Source organism: Mus caroli, unplaced genomic scaffold, assembly GCF_978045245.1.
Source record: "Mus caroli unplaced genomic scaffold, Mus_caroli_1 scaffold_10, whole genome shotgun sequence".
In the NCBI taxonomy this organism is placed as follows: domain Eukaryota; kingdom Metazoa; phylum Chordata; class Mammalia; order Rodentia; family Muridae; genus Mus; species Mus caroli.
The window spans coordinates 107,352,098-107,371,652 of NW_028227265.1; the positions used below are offsets into that span (position 1 = coordinate 107,352,098).

At 44.8% G+C, this 19,555-nt stretch overlaps 1 non-coding gene across 1 annotated transcript; it reads left to right on the plus strand.

Annotated features, from left to right (window-relative positions):
* Window positions 1-2,891: 2,891 nt before the first annotated feature.
* LOC147002486 (U6 spliceosomal RNA) lies at window positions 2,892-3,003 on the plus strand. The gene has a single exon (XR_015048882.1). It is a non-coding gene; the product is annotated as a U6 spliceosomal RNA (small nuclear RNA).
* Window positions 3,004-19,555: the final 16,552 nt, after the last annotated feature.

Below are 19,555 nucleotides of genomic sequence, written 5' to 3' on the forward strand. Positions count from 1 at the left end.
GTGCCTGCCTGCCTGCTGTGCCTGCCTGCTGTGCCTGCCTGCCTGCCTGCTGTGCCTGCCTGCCTGCCTGCCTGCTGTGCCTGCTTGCCTGGTGCTATGCTCCCTACCATGACAGTCATGGACTATAATGATCTGCAACCATGGTTAAGCCCCAAATTAAACATTTTATCTTATAAGTTGCCTTGGTCACATTATTTCACCATGGCAACAGAGGAACAACTAAGACAAGAGTTAGTGCCACAAGTTGTATACTGCTGTGACAGACTTGGCTGTGCTGTTTTTATTGAGGAATGTGGAGGAATTTCAGACTTTGAACTAGGAAAACAGTTGAATACTCTAAGCAGGGCTTAGTAGACCATCCTAGAGGAAGAATAAAAGACCACAGTGCTGAGGGTCATGTGGGCTGTGGAGGCCCAGTTCAAAAGGTTTCTGAGGAAAACAACATTAACAACCAGGTTAGAGGCCGTTCTTGTGACATTTTGGCCAACACTTTCAGTTTTTCTATAACTTCTTTTGTTTGGTGGATTCTTTGAACATATTATCTGCCATCCCAATCATTTAGATTCTCCAGTCTTCCTTTGGTTTTGTCTTATTCGTTTGCATTTGCTATGATTATTTTCTTGCTCTCTATTGTTTCTTCTTCGTGGCAGTGTGGTCCGATTCTCTTTCTTTTCATTACTTCTGTAACCATGATTTGAGCCTGGGTTGCTTCCTGGTTCTGATTGCTAAGCAGTCTACCACTGAGCCGCCCACCCCAGGCCCAACGCTCTCCTTTTCTCCTCTCTGAGCCTGTGTCCCTGCGTCCAAATAGTAACAGTATTATTCTGTTGGTTTCTGAGATAGGATCTCATTACGTAGAGCAGGCCAGCCTCAGGGGATGAGAAGCTCTGGACAAGAAAGTTGCCTTGGCTGGTAACACCTGATAAGGAGACCCACGTATCAAAGCTGCTAGTATCTGCCACTTTGAGACTAAGAAGAACTGACCTGCAGATTAACTCTTCCATCCCAGAAATCCCCCCTTTTCTATCAAAAAAAAAAATCCCAAGACCCCACACCACGTGAGTGCAGTCTCACTTCCGGGAAGAGACTGTGGCCTCTCGCTGTTCCGATTAAGGCACAATTCTGCCTTCCTCTGCTCTGATTAAAGAAAGAGCAATTCTGCTTCTAGGGACACCCGTTTTTTATTTCCACCTGGCCTGACTCAGGCTAGCCCTCTGACTCTGTGAAGGAGAAAAGGAGAGCAAGGCAGCCCATTTCCTGCCTCATCCTGGAACTGGGCGGGTGACATTCTTTGGAAGTTGAGCTTATGCAACTCTGAAAGAAACCTGCACTGTGATTCTGGCTACTGTATCATCTCTTTACCATGCTCAGCTGCCTTGAGCTGAGACCTTGAAATCCTTTCCCCTGACTCTCTCTCTGTCTCTCTCTGTCTCTCTCTGTCTGTCTGTCTGTCTGTCTCTCTCTCTCTCTCTCTCTCTCTCTCTCTCTCTCTCTCTCTCTCTGCCTAGCTGCCTAGGCCATAGGTACTATCTCCTCCTATAGCCACACTAACCTACCTAAGAAAAGCATCCTTTTAAAAGAAGGGCTGTAACAATCCACATTTGATCTTCAAATTGAAGGATTCCACAGGGCTGAGTTCGTCTTTGGCAGAAAACTCTCTCTCTCTCTCTCTCTCTCTCTCTCTCTCTCTCTCTCTCTGTGTGTGTGTGTGTGTGTGTGTGTGTGTGTGTGTGTGCTCATCAGGATGGTAGCAGCGATGTGATTTGGCAGCCTTCTTTGGTAACGATAATTTTTTTGCTAATAACTTTTTTGCTAATGCCATTTGATTTCACCACCATCTGATGGCACCATATGGCACAAGCAAAATGCTGGCACCCATAAAACTTCAGGGTCCCACTGAGTTCCCCAGGTACCGCCACACCACTTTTATATTAGACTAAGGAAAAACTATCAGACCTCCAGTGTGGGGATCTTTTTGGTAATTTTTAAAAAAGATTTATTTATATTATATATGCGGGTGAAGAGGCCAGTTCAGGACCTTTAGAAAATTCCACCAGACCCCTCCCCTCCTGGAAGAGAAAGGTCATAGAGCACACAGGCACCCCTCCCTTCCGGAAGGGAGAGGCTGACTACATTCCTCAGATCTCGGAGTGGGTGGCAACCAACCATGGGCCACCTGCGGATCGGGGAGGCCCAGAGCTATAGACACATTCTGCAGGGTGGACCTACCACGGGCCACCTGCAGACAAGTGAAGTCCTTGCCACCTCATTCCCTAGACCGAACAGTTTAAAAGTCACACTGTTCTGTCAATCACTTTGTGCTTAACGGCTGCTGCTCTAAAAACTGCATAAAAACTCACTGAACGGGCTGGGGGGGGGTGTTGTTCTCTCTCTCCTTCATGTGCAGGGTAACCCCAGCATGCTGGAACAATAAAATTCCTCTTGCTTTTGCATCGATCCCCTGCTCTATGTTGTTCACTGGGGGTCCTCCAGTAAGTTAAGTCTCGCCAGAGTCTCACATGAGTACACTGTCTCTGTCTTCAGACACACCAGAAGAGGGCATCAGATCCCATTACAAATGGTTGTGAGCCACCATGTGGTTGCTGAGAATTGAACTCAGGGCCTCTGGAAGAGCAGTCAGTGTTCTCTTAACCGCTGAACCATCTCTCCAGCCCCCATCCTTTTTTTGGTAATTTTTAATGTTTTATTTTAATGTTGACACAGTTTTTACAAGGTACAGTTGTTGGCTCCTAAGGAGAACCTAAAAGTCTTCCTGTCTCATAAGTCAATGCTCATTTGAACGAAGGCTGTCAACTTGGCCCAACTTCATTTTGTTCACAATAAAAGTAAAATTAAAAATAATAATAATAATAATAATAATAATAATGATAGTGATCATTCTGGCAGCACATATACTAAAACTGGAACAATACAGAGAAGATTTGCAAGGTCTCTGCACAAGGATGACAGGAAATTCGGGGAGCCGGAGCTGGCCATATTTTCCTGTGTTTGTACACAGCTTGAATTCATGAGAGCTTTACTCACGCCACCGTTCTTAACCCTCAGAGTGTGAACTGTCTGAGGCCCCTTGTTGATCTTTATGCTTACATTTTTTTAAAAAGTCCTTCAGATGTTTTCCGTATTGGATTCACCTCCTTTCAATGCCGCACGTAAGCTCTCACCTAGTGCCTCTCACTGTACAACAGTTCCATTCATTCCTGATACACCGACAAGAAGACCTCTGAGAAGCTCTGGCTGCAAGGGGCCTTCATCCTTTCATCCCAGACCAGATACAGTTCTTTACATCCATCCTCCATTGTCTCCTGCCCACTTCCTGCAGTTGCTGTGGATCCTATGTGTTGCCCCTGGTAACTCATCCTGTGCATTGCCCCTGGTAACTCACTTTGGTGGGACTGGTCACTATGAATCCACATCCCTCCCAAGTTCCATCTTCATAGAACCACTGAGCCCTTCCACTCCCTCTACCTTCCTGGACACTCTAAAACCAGATCGTCTGTTTTTTTGGCTCCCCTAACACTTATTTTTCAAAAGTTTCTCTAGGTCTTAGAGTCCAGGAACTCAGGGTGGTGACTGCAGGATGGACTGCGGTTGAGTTAAAACACTCCTCCAAAGCATCCTATGTCCCCTTTGATCCTGGGGACAGAACCCAACCATCCCTCCTCCACAGGATGTAGGCAATTAAAGAACACCTTGCCCCTTCTTTCTTATCTGTCTCTGGTCTCTGGAATGGAGGGTTAATGATCTAAAAGCCTCAGGTGTCTGAGGTGCTCTGAACAGGAAAGGTGACTTGACCGATAAGATCAGGTGCAAGCTTCTGATGAGGAGACCCACATTCCAACCCTGCTGGTGTTTCCAGACTTGCAGGGGAATTGGCTTGCAGACTGAATTTTCCATTCCCAGAGTTCTCCCTTTTCCATCCTATAAAATCTCACTCCCCTCCCCCTCCACACGTGCATGGTCTCACTTCAGGGAGACGTGGCAACTTCTATCTTTCCAATTAAGGAACAATTCTGCGTCTGGAGATGCCTGACTTTATTTAATTCCCAATTTGCCTATGTCAATCTCTAACAAAAATACCTTGCTCACAAATACACATCTAAATCTGAAGCATAAGCCCTACATCTGTAGAATTACATACGACTTGGAGTACCAGATGCATTTAAAAAAAAAAATACTCCTCTGAAACAAATCTCTCAAACAAGTTCTTGAATGTAAAAGAAAAGGAAAACAATTCTTTAAACATTCTGGAAAGGGTTTTGTTGTTGTTGTTGTTGTTGTTGTTGTTGTTGTTTTAAAAGGAGGCTATACGGTGCCATGGCATTTTCAAACTAAAATTTTAACTTGTGATCCATATTTTAGTTGGGCAAGATCCTACTCATGTACAAAATCAATAGAAAGATGTTCTTGAGCATGGAAAATCTCAGGAAGTTTAAAACCAGGATGTTAACCCATAGGTCTTAAGGGAGGGTTTCCCAAAACACAAGTACTTACTAGAGTCCTTACAGATGCTAACCAGAAAGGAATGTGGTCCTGGAACTGTTGTTAGCAGAGAGCTCCAGGTCCCTTTTCACCAACAGGGAGAGTGCAACCCCTCATAGTGTTAGCTAACTATCCTCTCTGGCCTCCAGTAGCTGGAGCTAGCAGCTCTCCACCGCTGTCCGTTGCTACCACTCTTAGACCAATCCAAATAAAAACCATGGAGGGGCAAACAAAACTATCCAAACAGCCTGATCCACTAAGGCAGCGGTTCTCAACCTTCCTAATGCTTCAGCCCATTAATAGCTTCTCACGTTGTGGTGACCCCCAGCCATAAAACTGTTTTTATCACTACTTCATAACTGTAATTATGCTCCTGTTATGAACCATGTAAATGTTTGTGTTTTCTGATCGTCTTGGGCCTCTGTGAAAGGGACAGTCACCTTCCCAAAGGGGTCTCCACCCATAGGTTGAGAATCGCAACACGAAGGCAAGTGGAGTGCCATCTGGATAAACCAAAGGTGTCTTGTGCACAAAAGTACCCTTGCCGCTAACCGTAGGCTTTCTGTGGATCACACCAGTTTGCGAAAGCGACTGAGCTCGCTTGTTGGGGTGCCATGGGGAATGGGTACCATTGCTCCTGAACTCAAACTGACTCGAAGGTGACGGGGCAGGGTCATCTAAAGAGACCATGGGGTATCTGGGGTTATCACCATGTCAAGAATGAAGTGAAAATAAAGGGAGAGGAGGAAGGAAGGTGGAAAAGGAGGGAAAGAAGGGAGGGAGGGAGGAAGAAAAGGATCTCTTTTATTGTGAAGGGCTAGGTGCTTCTGACTCAAGATGACTTCCACACCACCAACAAGAATGGAAAACAAAGGCTGTGTGTAACGGCACCTGTATCCCAGCACGTGCCAACCTCTTGGTTTGAGGCCAGCCTGTCTCAAAACTACAGGAACAACAACAACAACAACAGTAGGGAATAAATCTGTCAGGCCTAAACATTTTTTAAACAAAATGTTGAGGAAGGTAACCAACTCACAGGAACCCACGCCATTACCCAAGCAGGAAATGTTTGAGACAGGAACATGGGTCAGATGTACCCGTGTCTGGGTTGGTTAGGGCTCATAGTCGGAAAAGTTCGCTCACACTCAGGAGTTGCATCTGGTGTCAACCCATGCTCAGGAAGGCTGGGTGTTCTTTTGTTTGCCCGGCTCACGCTAGGGTTGGGATCTCATGTGTTCCCCAGAGGCTTACGTGTTGAGCACGTGTTGAGCACGGGTCCCTAGCCTGGTGCCCCTAGGAGACGATAGAACTTGATAGATGACAGAAGGCCGGGCAAAGTGGAAGGAAGACTTGCTTCGGAGGGAAGATGGGGACTCCAGTCTCCCCCTGTTTCTCCCTGCCATGGGGAGTGAATAGACTTCTTCAAGGATAGAAACACCCGAAGCTGTGGAGATCTCCCCTTCTCTTGATTTGCCTTTTTTCAAATATCCTGTCAGCTCCAGGAAGCTAACACAGCCCGCTCTCTGTTAACTGGTAAGCTCATGTCTGTTCTCTGGTTATCGCAATCAATTTAGAACATTTCAGAACATTTCTTTTCTCAGTAATTTTCTCCCCCTTAGGGAAGAACGAACCGCTGGCAGTGCGATCTAGAAACCCTCACTCAAGATCCATCGCAGATGATTCCGAATCACAGAAGCCTATGGCGAGCAGACTCTGGACCGGAAAGTTTAAAAGTCAAATGAACGAAATCTACGGAGACCCAGTGAGTCAGGCTGGCAATGTAGCTCAGCTCCTAGAGTGCTTGCCTAGCACGCGGGAGGTCCTGAGCTGGGCCCCATCAATAATACTGGATGCGGTGGTGGCACACTTGTACTCCCAACACTCCACAGCGGGCATGGAGACGATCTCAAGATTATCCTCAGATACATAGTGAGTTCAAGGGCTACCCAGGTTACAAGGGAGGGAGAGAGGGAGGGAGGGAGGGAAGGAGGGAGGGAGGGAGGGAGGGGAGGGGCGAGGGAGTGAGGGAGGGAGAGAGAGAGAGAGAGAAAGAGAAGAGGGAGGGCAAGGAGGGAGGGCAGGTAGGCAGGCAAGCTAATAATTTCTTTCATCTTCCAAGCAGAAAAACAATGGATGGTATCTAAAATCAAACTGTACTATGTTTTTCTTTTTTGTTTTCCTATTAGCTCTCAATATCTCCTCCCCTCTGTCCCCTCCCTTCTTCTCTATAGACAACTCTTAAACTTTTCATTTAATGGGATTATGTATTTTACAGTGAAAAAATGAAATTTTTGAAAATTGACTTTGGTGTGCTTCGTTTTCATTAAAAAATACGTCAGATGAAAATAAAAATGGCATACTTTTCATTTAAAATGATATCTAAGTTGAGTGCTGTAGGCTGACTTGGGTAGGTCACAAGTTCAAGGCTAGCCTTGGCTACATAATGAGACCCTGTCTAGAAAATAAAAAACAACTATATTTAACCCTACTGTAATGAAATCATTTGTGTGTGTGTACGTGTGTGTTTGTGTGTGTGTGTGTACCATATATGGATTTAATATTTCCCTAAGGGTAATAATGGGTGGAATTTGATTTGTTTGTTTGTTTATTTTTCATCTCTGAACTTTGTGTATCTTTTCATTTGTTTTGCTTTTAGACTGGCTCTCAGGTAGCCCAGTATGACCTAGATCTTTGCAGCGGTCAAGGATGGCATTGAACTTTTGATCTTCTACCTCTGCCTCCTGCGGGCTGGGATTACGTAGGAACCACACAGCCAGCTTCACTTTCTTGACAGCTTTTACATAATTTGCATCCCAAACAAGCCATGAGAAACAAGCCAGTAAGCAGCACTCTTCACTCTTCCAAGGCCTCTGCATCACTTCCTGACTCCAGGTGATCCTTCCTCTAAACTGCTTTTGGTCACAGTCTTTATTACAACCACGGAGACCTAGTTAAGACAGCCTCATACCTAAGGAGCGATCCCCTAAAGTCACAGAGACTTCTGCTTATTCATCGCAGTTTTAGTTTGTAAAAGTTGTTCATTGCTGGGCATTATTGTTCCAGGGACTTAATTCAGGAGCCAGAGGCATGAGTTCAAGGCCAGCCTGGTCTACAAAATGAGTTCAGGACAGCCAGGGTTACACAGAGAAACCCTGTCTTGAAATAAAAACCTTTCTTGAAATATCAAGAAACAAAACCAAAACAAAAGTTATTTTATCTATCTCTCTGTTTATTTATTTTATATGTATGTATGTTTTGGCTACAACTCCAGCAGGACAAGAACTGAAGCAGAGGCCACGAAGAAACACTGCTTACTGGCTTGTGCCTCATGGCTTTCTCAGCCTGCTTTCTATATAACTCAGGACCACCTGTGTGGGGTGGGGGTTGGGGGAGAGGCACCAGCCAAAGAGAGCTGGGCTCCCCCATATCAAGAAAATGAGCATGTGCCTTGTCCACAATCCAATCCAATGAAGACGTTTTCTCAGTTGGGCTTCCCTCTTCCCCAACGACTTGAGCTTGTATCAAGCTTGAAACAAGCCAGCACGCTCATTAAACAATTCCCCTCTCCTCTAAGCTCCGACGACGACTAGTCCTTTCTGTGAGTCTGACTGTTCTCAAGAACTCACATCGGTGGATTCACACCTTCCGTGTTAATTTGTGACTGGCTCAAGGTGCACCACACTAAACACTGAGCAGAGCTTACTCCTCTCAAGGTCTGGATACTATTTTATGTGCACACCACATCCTCTCATCTCTTGACTTGCTTCTGCCTTAGGAGATGCTGTCTTGGATACAGGTCTACAACATAGCTGTCAGAGTCCCTGCTTTTCCATTCTTGTGGACACTCAATGGAGTTGATGGAGCATATAGTAATTCTATTTTTAGGGCTTTTTTCCCCATTTTTAAATTTTATGTGTATGGGTATTTGACCTGCATGTATGTATATGTACCAAATGCATGCAATGCCTCAGAGGCCAGAAAGGGTGCTTAATTTCCTGGAACTAAAGTTACAGGCAAGTACTGGAATCCAAACAGGGTCCTCTGGAAGAGCAATCTGTGCTCATAACTGTTAGGCCATTCCTCCAGCCCCTGTTCTTTGTGGTTTTCTTCGTTTGTTCGTTCATTTCTGATCATACTATTTCCGTAATGTCTACCATTTTACGTTTTTGTGGGCAATGTGCACGGGTTGCAATTTCTCCACATCATCCCCAGCGTCTTCTGCTTTATTTTTAGTACTAGTATGATGTGTTGTTTCCTGGTGGGTTTGATCTTTATTGTGCTCACAATTACAATGTTGACATTTTTTCCTTGTGCTTATCGGTCTTTTGTATGTCTTCTTTAGAGAAAATATATACCAGTTCATTGTCCACTTTCTTTAGATTTATTGATTTTAATTTATGTGTACAGGTGTCTGCCTGCATGTATGTATGTGCACCACCTGCATGCCTGGTACCCACAGAGGTCATAAAAGAGGTCAGCATCCCTGGAACTGCAGTTACAGATGCTCCTGAGCCACCATGTGGATGCTGGGAACTAGCCCTGGGCCCCCAGAAAGAACAGCCTGTTGCTTCTAACCCCACACTGTCTCTCCAGCCTCTCATGGTCCATTTTCTAAGCAGATTGTTTATTTTGTTTTGGCCCCCTTTTCAGGTGTAAGTATCTCTACACAATCTGGATATTAACCCTTTATCAGATGTATGTTATATAAACATTTCCTCCTAGTCCATATGTCTTCCCACCCTGTTAGTTATGTCCCTGCATGCACAGGAATTCATCTGACTGCTGTGCAGTTTACCTGCCTTTCATTGAGTTTCAGTCAGGCCACTGGTGCTTTGGGTGTCCTGTCTAGGAAGTCCTTACTGAGCTCCATGTTTCCTTCTATAAGCTTTACGGTTTGGGCGTCACATTTATACTTCTGGTACATTTAAAATTCGCTTTTCTTGTTTTCCTCATCCAGATTATTTTTAGTTTTGCAACTTTAAAGATATACTTTTAAAATGCAATATATCATTTAAAAAATACAAAATAATATTTCAAGTTAAAATATAATTACAAAGCCGGGCGTGGTGGCACACGCCTTTAATCCCAGCACTCGGGAGGCAGAGGCAGGCGGATTTCTGAGTTCGAGGCCAGCCTGGTCTACAAAGTGAGTTCCAGGACAGCCAGGGCTACACAGAGAAACCCTGTCTCGAAAAACCAAAAAAAAAAAAAATATATATATATATATATAATTACATTATTTCCTTACTCCTTCCCTGCCTCCCACTCTGTCTATGTCCCCACACTCCCTCTCAAATTCATGGCCTCTTTTTAATTGTTGCTACATGCATAATGCACAAACATATCAATACAAAAATCCAGCTTCATTCTTTTGCAAGGGATACACCAAGTTTTTCCAAGAAAAACTAGATTTATTTATTTATTTATTTGCTTTTATGATACTAGGAATGGAACCCAGGAGCTTACATATGCTGGGTGTGATGGGAAATACTGATTTTCAACTTGATATATTTAGAATCTAGTAAAGGAAGCTCTAGGAATATTTATGAGATTCATAAAGGTGTATACATATATATGTATATATGTGTGTGTGTGTACCTTGATATGTGTGTGTGTATATATCTATATTGATATATACACATACACATATATACACACACACACATATATATGCTATATATATGTGTGTGTGTATGTATATATATACTGTATATACACACACATACACACACACATACACACACACACACACAAATAAATAAAATGTATGCACATACTGAAGTGAGAAAACTCACCTGAAGTTGGAACAGCACCATGCCATGAGCTGTGGTCACCATGCCATGAGCCATGGTCAGGGGTGAGTTGAAAAGAGAAGGTAACTGAGCACTGCAATCTTCTCCACTACTCCCTGTCTGTGGATGCAGTGTGACAGCTGCCCAGGCTCCTGCCGCTGTGACTTTCCCACCATGATGAACCATGAGCCTAAACAAGTCCTTTCCTCCTTAAGTTGTGCTTGTGGGTATTTTATAGCAGCGACACAAGTAAAGTAGCCAATATCCCGCTGAGCTACATCCCAGCTACTTGTATTCGTCTGGGGCTTTTGCAAGCAAGGTCACACTTTACAGTTCAGGTGGATCTCTAGTCCTCCGTCATCCTGTCTGTGCCCTGATGCTGGAATCACTGCTGTGCCCTATCACACTAGTGTTATTCTTAACAGAAGCCATACAGTGTGTGGCATTAAACAATACAAACAAACAAAACAAACCAACCATATAAACAAAACCCAGCACAATGATCAGGCATAGTGACCTAGAATCCTACAAACTTGGGAAGCTTAGGTAGGAGGATCTCAAGTTCAAAGCAAGCCTGATCTACATACAGTGTGAGCAAGGATGATGTCCTTCAGGACACAGACCCACAGCATTTAAGACGGGGCGCACTGTCTAGCGAAGTGCCAAAGCCACTCACTCATGTTTCTCCACCGGGAGTTATGCTTGGCCCAGACACAGTGGTTCCACAATACAAGAAGAGCTGCGCTGAGCTGTTGAACTTGTTTATAAGGGAGAGGAAGAGGGGAGGGAGGGGAAATGAGTCAATTGTGGGGAGCAGGAACTTCCTGAGGGGAGAAAGTGGGCTGTTCCACAGACGAGATCACCCACCGGAAGCCACTATTTCTATTGAGCTAACTTTGACTAGCTCAGGTAGCCTATTGGTTGTCGCCGATAAAGGGTGGAGGTGGTGAGAAGCCACCTCCAGACCCACCCTTATGCCTTTTGTTTCACAGAAGTAAGCAAAGCCTGATTCTCTCTCTACGCCACCTCAGCCTCTGTGCCCTACAGCCCAGGCGATCAACCACTTGTATCTCTTCTAGGATTTTATCTGGGATTATACATTTTTATTGCTGTGTGTGTGTGTGTGTGTGTGTGTGTGTGTGTGTGTGTGTGTGATTGGTGATGGAACCAGGCCTTGTACATAATAGTCAACTGATCTACCACTGAACTACAACTCCAGCCACGCTACTCTATGTTGACTCCTCTTTTCTCCCCTGACTTGGCAGGTTTTCAATGACACAGAGCAAAGGTTGAACACTCTAGCCTTCCCAGTCCTTCTCCCCTGCGTCTGTAGGTCATGGCTGAGGCTAAGCCCACTTTTGCATCTATCCCTGTATTCACTGAATATTTCTTTAGTGGAGTACATCATTGCAGGTGCTTGGAGAGCCGTTAGTATTGTTAAGTTTATAACGATTAGTTAAAACATGATGGGAAGCCAGGTAGCCTGCCAGTGATGTTTCTTTCTTGTAGGATATTATGTTTTCTTCCTGGTCCCCATCAGTTTCATTGTTTGCTCAGGTCTCGCTGTGCCCACCTCCTTTTCCCCTTCAGTAGGACTGGGTGACTTCTCTTCAATGTTTCCCCACATGAGAGACCTACTCAGTTCTTCCTTTCTCCTTTTCTTGGTTTTTTTTTTTTTTTTTTTTTTGGTTTTTCGAGACAGGGTTTTTCTGTGTAGCCCTGGCTGTCCTGGCACTCACTTTGTAGACCAGGCTGGCCTCGAACTCAGAAATCCGCCTGCCTCTGCCTCCTGAGTGCTGGGATTAAAGGCGTGCGCCACCACGCCCGGCTTCCTTTCTCCTTTTCTTGACTCCTTTAAAAATCCTTGTAGATCACCAGACACCATGGAATAGAGACAGGCAGATCTCTGTCAGTTCAAGGCCAGTCTGGTCTAGGCAGCCTGCTCTAGGGGAGCAAATCTGAGTGCAGGGACACACACTTTAATCCCAGCCCTTGGGAGGCAGTGTTGTTTGGGTCTTATGAAGCCAACTCTGGTTGACATAGCAAGTTCTAGGACATCCAAAGCTACATGGTGAGACCCTGTCTCAAGACAACAACAATAAAAACACAACCACCAGCCCCCCAAAGAACAAGCAACCCCCCCAAAACCCCAAGCAAACAAGCATCCATGAAAGCTGACACTTCCTTTGTAGTGGGAATGTTCCCATTCTTGGACCTGGACGCTCGGGTATTTCTTCCAATTTAGACGCTGCTTTCCTTTTCCTTCACCATTTAAAAAATGTCTGTTTGTCTGTCTGTCTTTAAAGACAGTGTTTCTCTGTGTAGTCTGGCTGACCTAGAATTCACTCTATAGACTAGGATGGTCTGGAACTAAGAGATTCACCTGCCTCTGCCTCCTGAGTGCTGGGAGTAAAAGGTGTACGCCACCACTGTTACTAGACTTAAAAAATATATATAGCTTTGTTCATCTCTTATCAATAGCATCCCTGGGCATAAAATAGTAGAGTCGGCACTGATCTGTGATCTAGCTGGGTTTTATTGTTTTCTTCTGTTTTGTAGATTTTTTTGCATTTCTGCAAATGTCCTAGACTTAACCTTGGATATCTTTCTCATTCCTAGTTATTCTTTTCATATTGTCTTGTTCTTGTTCCATAATACTGTGTCATATTTTAATGGATGATACTTAACTATATTTCCAATTTCTTCTGTTATAATGGACCATTCTGACTTTTTCTGCAACTATTTGTAATTTATATGTTGCTCGGAAAAGATCTTTAGATTTATTTCCAAAGAATCCTATGAAAAAAACTTTTAGTTTCAAATCTCTCACAGAGCTGTGATTGTACAATCAGTATTCATTTGCATCAATTTTAACTCTTGGTATTTTTTTTCCTCTTCTACTTTTTCTATCCTAGTCTAATGGATAAATACTTAGCTCTTTGTATCCTTATCGTTTTTTATATTATATAAAATATATCACTAAGCTAAGAATTATCATTAAGACTAACCAGCTCAAGCTCAATACGGGGCGTTCTCCAGTCGCTTCCCACTTTAAATCTATTTATAGACGTGTGTGCTGAAACATGGACGGAAATCTGGTTACTGAGCAGTTGGCAGCCATGGGTGGAGAGGAAGACATACTTGTCAGAATAAAAGAATGAACAGGACGCAGGTTCGGCACCGATCTCTGTGAGACCCTAGTCTCTCCAGGAACTTCTGCTGGATGCCAGTGTACAAAGATGGCTACGTGAGACCCAGGATCAACTGAGTGATGGACATTTAAAATTGAGAGGAGGGAGGCAGCATCCCACTCCCACGCAGTTAGCATTAGAGCCGTTCTCTGACCACCCGACAATAACACAGGGAACCTATTTTACTAGAACATGTCCAAATACTTCCCCTCAAAGTGTCTTCAAGCTCTGAGAAAAGGCCACTGAAAGTTCACAGTTTCTGAAGCTGCACTGAAGCAGAGACTGCTAGTTCTTTGGAAAGTTAGTTGCATCAAATGATGTTTTGCTGGGGCACACAGGTGAAAAGGATGTCCTGCTAAAGCAAACACGGGAAAGGGTGTTTTCCTGAAGCAGACACAGGTGAAAGGATGTTTGGATATAGCAAACACTCGGGAAGACCGGTGATGACAGAGTATAAATATGACCCCGCAGACAGTGGGAGATGAGCACTGAGCTTTGGTTTGCTCTGCCTCGCTATTCTTTGATCAAGACAAGCATGTGTTGGTTCACCTTACAATGCGTTGTTGAGCCCAGCTTGTGATAACTCTGACATTGAGAGGCGCCTGCCCAAGAGCTGCTCTTGAAGTTCCTGCAGCAGCTTGCCACTTTTGCGGCCTCACCTCAGGCCGGTTGGAGAGCCTGGTGGCTGCTTTAGGATTGAACTACAGATGTCTGGTGTCTGCTTGCCAAAAGGACTGGACTGTAGCTGCTGAGTCGTATTTGGGGTTGGCTACAGGACCGAACTGCTGCCCCGGAAGATCGAGTTCACCCGCAAAGAATTGTTGCTTAACAGATCCACTTCCCCCAGATCCTGATAACTTTTCTCCTCCACTACCTCTGCTGGGTGGTGGACTAGAGGAGAGGTTGAATTAAAAGTAGGTTGCAAAAAAATTAATGCCTACACCTTGTCTTGTATTTTTATTATTCATAGTCTCCCTGTGATCTTAATTGAAGTTTCTTTCGGGTGTGTGTGTGGGGGGGGAAGTATATAGGTTTTTTAAAATAAAAAATTCTAACCACTCTCTTAATATCTGGGGTTTTTTTCTCATAAAATTGAAGAAAATAGAAGTTTCAGATCATAATCCAATTTTCCCTAACACCTGATTAGAAAAAAAGTTCAAATCTGTCAAGAATGTGAAAGAAATGTAGGTGCGCATATACTGACCACCCGAGTCCTATAGTCAGAGTTTCGCCTTTTATCAGTCAGAAGCGACGTTTCCCTAAGTTTATGAGTGACATGGAATAAAGTTAATGTGCCACCGTAATCACACAGAATTCTCTGTGCTTCACAAGATTGCTGTACTGTGGCCAATTCCACGGATGCTTCAAACAAGTCAGCACAAGCCAACCATTAGCTGGGTGGAGGACCTTCCAGAGAGTCCTTCCCAGCTTAAAGAAACAAACTTTCAAAGTCACCTGGCTTGCTGCCTAAGCACACCTACAGCTTCCCACTCTTAGAAGCAGGTGATACCCACAGGCATAGACTAGACTCTTCTTGCGTGTGCAGGAGAGTAACCACCACTGCTCTTTCCCCGACAGAGGCTCTAGACTGAGGGGCAGAGGAGGTAGTAACTTGTACAAGTCCCTCAACATCTATTTTCCTACCCTGGGCTCATAGGCTACTGTCAGCCTGGATAACACACTGCCCAACCTTCTCTGCTTTCCAGAGGCATCAAAATGTTGTAGAGGCGAACACAACATTTCCTTTATTTAAAATATTTATTGTTATGTGTATGCATGTGCTTGACTGCACTGTGTGCATACAGGAACAAACAGAAGTCAGAAGGGGGTGACAGAGCCCTTAGAACTGGAGTTACAGGCTATTGTGAGCCACCACGTGGGTGCTGGGAATCGCACTGCGGTCCCCTGCAAGACAAAAAGGACTGTCGTGACTACTGAGGCTTAACTCCAGCCCCAGTTGTCTGAAAGCCAAGGAAAACAGTGGCGGTCACCTCGGTCACCTTGGCAAAGGCAGTTCCAGCTCCGTTATGTGATCTGTGATACTTGAGGCCTCGATGTATAAAGTCTGGGTTTTCAGACATGAATTCAAATCTACCCTGTAGCTGCCTTAACTGTGTGAAATTGGGGCAATTAGGGCATAACTGTTTCTTCCCCTGTAAAATAGGGAACGTTTTATAGATGAAATAATCCCCATCGAATTCTTAATGTGGGACTCAGTGAGGCACACGGTAAGTGTTCAAATAGATGAAACACGCAATCACTATTCACTAAGTAATAGCTAACTTTAAATTCATGTGTATACTGTACCCTTGTGCCCAATCTCTCTCTCCTCCCCATGCTTGCCTCTTCTGCCTCCCATTGGTCACCTTTGTTACCCTGAGGAAGTTCCTTTTGTCTATGTAGAGAGATCATCTGTGACATTGGAATTCCTAAGTTTCTTATTTGGGCCACCAAGGTGGCTCAGTGGGTAGAGGTGCTTTTATGCAGCCCTGGGGACCGGAGTCTCCCTCCCAGATCTGAGGAGGTGGCAGGAGAGAACTGACTCCTGAGCGTTGTCCTCATTCCACGACCCGTGTTGTGAATGTGTGTGCACCTACACCCATGGATAGTAAAATACATCATTACTTTTTTTTTTTTCGTTTTGATCATATGCTTCCCCTCCCCCAACTCCTCCCAGATCTTCCCCATCTTCTTACCCACCCAACCTCAAGTTCTTTCTCTTTCTTAAATTCTTTAAGTTAATTGTTTCATTAACAATACACCATTTTAGGAGAAAAACTGCTCTTGATATATTGTCTGTATATGGTTAATTTAGGGTCCCCTTGGTTACTTTGATCTTACAATAGATAGCGGTGTTATAGTTTAGATCTGAGCATATACATCCCAAAAGGTTTGACCCCCTGCCTCTGATGCTGTTAAAAAATAGCTGAAGGAATCGAGCCAATTGAGAATGTGTTTTTGAAGGAGGTTTGGAACTTAGACCCCCATCCTATCTCAGTCTTTGCTTCCCCTGTGATGAAAATATCCAAAGTAGCGGCTCCTTCAGCGTACTCCGTGACAGGTGTGGCCACAAGCCCTAAACCAAGAAGCCATGGACCCAAACTTTTGAGAAAAACCTTCCCTGCTTATAAATCTTCTTTAGAACTTTGGTGAAAGAACGCTGTTATGGCTGAATTATGCAATGTGCTTCTCCAATAATGGCGATCTCCTTCCGCATCCTACAAGATGAGAAGGACGGCAGGTTTTGCTGTTCCGTTTGCCTGTCTGCAGGCTAGTGGTATCAGTTTATGCCTGCACATTTTAAAAAATTCAAGTATTAAATAAAGGTTCAGGTGCTCTCCAGTGTTCCAAAGCCCATTAGGTAGACAGAGAGTATTCCAACACACGGACGTTTAAAAGTTCCTTGTTTAAACTTTTGCTTTTGCTTTACACATAGCGCATAGTACACACGGCAAAACTGAAAACTACAGGCTGCTCTGAGAGTTTCCATCCCAACCGCTAGTCTCACAGCTGCCTAAGCAACCACTTCCTGAAATGCAAATACACACGCCAGCGCTCACACTCGCTACCCCATACCATACATACTGATTATTGAGTACTCAGGGAAATCTCTACCCCTTCAGCTCGCCCCAGGGACCAACTTTCACAAGGGAGAGGCCAGCGCTGGCCACTTCTAGTCTCTGTAAGGTGCTCCCTTTCTGTTTTTCTTCCGGCAAACTGATTCTGTTTGGCTTCCCTTGAGCCTGCTCGCCCAGTCCTTAGCGGAGTCGATGTGGACAGGAAGCAGGTGTCCGGCGCCATCCCAGGGCAGGCCTGCGTGGGAGCCGATGGTCCCCGCAGCGCAACCCGAGTGACTCCGGCGAGACCCGCCTCCCCCTGCACCTTAGAAACCGCACCACCCGTCAGCTGGCTTCAAAACAAAGAGTCCATTCAGCGGCTTCAGATGCTGGCTCGTCGCCATGGCAACCATCCTCCGCCTCCTCCCCTCCCCTCCCGGCTCCCCGCAGCTGCGTGGGTGGAGGCGCCGCTTTGTCCGCGGGGGCCGGCTTTATTTCCCGCCTTTGCGGTGGACTAGAAAGGAGTCACCCCCGGGAATTCACTGTGGAAGCCGCAAGTTTCTTTTTTAGCCAGGAATGGTTGGGTCCGGAGAGCCTGTCCCCGCAGGCTCAGCAGCGCCACCTTCCGTGGCCAAGAGCGCACTGCCCAGTCCGCCGCTGCGCAAAAGCTCCGTGGGACTCCCCATTGTCGCTATTCTAGTGGCGTTCACATTTGAACAGCTAAAGCTTTCTTGGCTGAAAAGACAGAATGGTTATGTAAACAATCAAGATGATTTGTTTTGTGTTTCAGATGGTTATTTTCAATGATTATGCACTTTCAAAGAATTTGTATTTTTGATGAAATTCTCAATATTTGTCTATTCTATGAAGGAACTTTTTAAAAAAATAAAAAAATTTATAGCGCCAGAAAACAATCTTTGGCTGCCACGTGAATTTGGGAGTTGGGAGGTTCTTATAGGTCCACACGCCTATAAGCTGTCTGAGGAATCCTAGAATGAGGACAGATGGAGCTTACAAGATCTGTCTGGGGAACTGGGCGTGGGGGGAGTACAGCCTAAGAGAATAGATCAAGAGAGGGAAGGCGGAACAGTGTGCAGAGAAAAATAGGCTGGTGTCCGTGTGCTGAGGAGCATAGGATGAGTTATACAAAGTCACATTTCCGCGTCTGGTCTGTGGGAGGGAGTGGTCACGGTCTTCCTAACATTGTACTTAATAAAGGCAGATGCTGAAGGGAATTCTGGGGCAGCTGCGTCACATCTCACTGAGTCAACTTTTAACAAAACTTGAAAACTCATTCTCAAATGATAAAAAGGCCACCTGTGACACTCAGACAATGCTAAGTAAGCCACGCAGAGAACAGGAAACCCAGCAGGTGACTTGACAGAGGAAGTTTTTCTGGTCTTCACTTCTAGCTACAAAAACCCCACATTTGATGAACAGGAAGCAGCTGGGTCTGGCACACAGTAGACAAATGTTTGCAAAGCAGAGGTTTGGTTTGCTTCTGAGAGTAATCTTTATCTAAATAACTACTTAGAAAATAAGTATGTTATTTGAAAACTTTTTTTTTTTTGGACCAATCTCTTTTCTTCCTCCGGAAATCTTCTCATTTGATGACTATTTCTTCTGTAATTTCAAACGGGACGTATGAGGCAATGCCACAAATCGGTTTTGTTTTTGTTTTTGTTTTTTTTTTAGCTTTGAAATTATTTTTAAAATTTCTTCTCACACCCCTCCCCGGCGCACGCCCGCCCCGGGTGAGTAGCGACCAGGTAGGCAGCACAAGCCTTTAATCCCAGCACTCCGGAGGCGGGAGGCAGAGGGAAACAATTCAAGGCTGTCCCGATCTGGAGACTTCCAGGACAGCCAGAATTGTTCAGCGAAAGTGTCTCAAGTAACAGAACGAAAGAAAAAAGAAAAAGAAAGAAAGAAAGAAAGAAAACACCCGTTTTTGCATGTATGAAGTACGTGTTTGCATTTGTGCATGGAAAAACTTGTAGGAGTCAGTTTATCACTCCTCACCTTCCATCTGATTTGAGGTGGGGCCTCTTGTTTTTAGGTACTGCCAGAGACCTTTCGGAGACTCATCTTAGGTTGGCATGACCGTCATCACCGCAGTTTGTCATTTTATCTGTGCCCAGCAGTTTTTGCAACCCCCTTCTCACTTCATCTTACCGAATGCCTCATTTTAATCTAACTGAAGATAAAATTTCAATCGGATCTCTGCTTCACACTTTCCCGAGTCACAGTAACCTGCGATCTCTTTAAATTTAAGGTGGTTTCAAAGACCTGCCCCAACACCTTCATTATCGGATCTGGGAACTGAGAGTCTGAAAGGAGAAGTCCGTCTTTGTCTGTCTGTCACTCTTTCTCTGCCTTGCTCCCCCCTTCCCACTAGGTCTCTACTTTTCTCCCTTCCTTTCCTCTCTTGTCTTCTCCCCTCCCCTCTTTTCCTCTATTCTTCCCGGTTCTTTCCCGCTGGCTTAGAACTGCCTGTGTAGACAACAAGCTTGGCCTC